Below are 2088 nucleotides of genomic sequence, written 5' to 3'. Positions count from 1 at the left end.
TACCTTTTCCAACCAATTATATTGCATGACAAACTTGTAGAGTTAGACGCCATTGATGACGAGTTTTGACTATAACTGTTGCTGTTTGAATGAGGTTTGTGGAAGTTGAAGCGAGACAGGTGATGGCAACGCTGCTGATTTCCAATTGTTTCCCTGTTTTCTGTGCTTATCATTAAACAGACTTCCCTTTGCCAAATTACTGAGTCCTCATTATTGAAGTAAGTTCAAGTAAGTGAATCCTGCACCCCCATTCCTCACATGGTGCAGCTATCTTGTCTGACAGGTACTAGAGAGTGTGTTCTGACCTATTGGCCCATCAGAGGACAATCCGCCTTTCCACTACACTACCATTGGGAAGGACATGGTTAGTGGCATCCTTTGAAGTAGGTATACTATTCAAAAAAGCTGATTTGCTGGAATCCTTTTTCACACACATTGAGGCAAATATCCCAACGTTTGTGCACAACCTCATGAATGATTTTCATCGCAACTCCTGTTTCATCCAATTTGTCTTTTACGTAAAGATCTACGCAGCTCTGAAATTCATTTGCAGGCAGTTCCGTTCCATTTAGTTTTACTTTGACGCCTTTGCAAAAACCAGCAATATCCTAGGCTCTCCTTGTCAAGAGGGTGACAATATCCTTGTCAAGTTATTATGCAGGTGTAATCATCCCCATTAAAAAACTTTATATAGGGATCCGTAGACATCATCATATTGTTCATCCAGATCTGTTTGAAGCTGTGTTTGTATCGTACTGAATATGTTGCACATTTTTGCACCATAACCATGGCGGCCCCAAGCCATTTTCTTTTCGTCATCGTCATAGTTACTGGAAGTTACCAGCTGCCCAAAGATCAAAGCTGGAATACATATCTTATAAACTTTGCGTTCCAGAACAGGAATGCCTTTCCATGATTCCATATGCTAATGATATTTGCATCACGGTCAAGGGAAATTTTAATACAGCTCATGTTGTTATCTCTTTGTTTATTGTCAGCTGCATTTACAAAAAATGTCATCTAATATCTTGTACCGTCCAGGTACGAAGGTGATATCTCTAAAAACCATTCCAATCTCTTCATCATAAACCCACATGGCTGGGTTACCTGCTATACGGATCCAATGTATGTCTCTGGATGAAGAAGGATATGCTCCAGCTGGGTCTTCTTTTGGTAAACTCTGTCAACAGACATCTGCTTGGAGTCATTTTTGTTCTTGCCCCTGCCGTTTGAAATTTTTGATTTTTCCTCTTCCTTTTTGGCAGCATTTTTCTGATTTTCAAACAAAGTTGGGGACATCATGATCGTGTGTGTGTGTGTGTGTGTGTGTTGCAACCTGTTTGAGATTGGCAGCTTGCAGCTTCATCCAGAGAGAGTGGGAGGGATTAGTAAATAACAAGCAAATTCCATCTTTTCTGTCGAGAATGTGCTAAGAATGCACAGTGACGAAAACAGTACAATTTAATACCAAGATGTATTACAAGAAAAACATTTCATCACTGGTTGTGATCATTATAAAAACATATGTATTACTATGTATTCATGAATAACGAGCCTTGTTTGTGTTGCTTTATTACATGCTATTGATGAAAACAATATAATTATCAACAGAGCAAGAAAATTTGATCCAGAACCTCAATGAGAATTCATTTTACATCAATTCTGTCATCAACACAAAAAACCTGTCTTTATACGAATTATGCTAATAATATCATTTTGTGACTCATTGGAAAGCAACACAACTTCTCATCTGTGTTCAAACATTTGGGTTGCTTCAAATGAATTATTAAAGCTAGTTGTAATCTTGCCTTCTCATAAGTAGCTACAGTTTCTCCACTCTCTTTTGGCAGAGCAACATGTTCACGATCAGGAAATTTAAATTCAACTAAGGACCCACCTTGTTACACCCAAAAATGGGTGGCCGACAGTTATGCATTTTTTCATTTATATATATGCCCTTACATGCTCTTGTATTCATGTTTTGTGAGGGTGAACTGCAGACTTATTGCATTGCGCATGGCAGGGGCACCAAATCACATAAATTATGTTGGGCGTGGTGTATGTTATAAATTGTTCTGTGGTATAATT

The 2088-nt window shown here is 38.5% G+C and overlaps 1 pseudogene; it reads right to left on the bottom strand.

Annotated features, from left to right (window-relative positions):
- Positions 1-392: 392 nt before the first annotated feature.
- LOC138498230 (DNA topoisomerase 2-beta pseudogene) lies at positions 393-1302 on the bottom strand (annotated as a pseudogene).
- Positions 1303-2088: the final 786 nt, after the last annotated feature.

Source organism: Ambystoma mexicanum, chromosome 5q (genome assembly GCF_040938575.1).
Source record: "Ambystoma mexicanum isolate Mex_15411 chromosome 5q, UKY_AmexF1_1, whole genome shotgun sequence".
Lineage (NCBI taxonomy): Eukaryota > Metazoa > Chordata > Amphibia > Caudata > Ambystomatidae > Ambystoma > Ambystoma mexicanum.
Note: the sequence above shows the minus strand (reverse complement) of the source record. Positions and strands in the feature narration are given on the sequence as shown.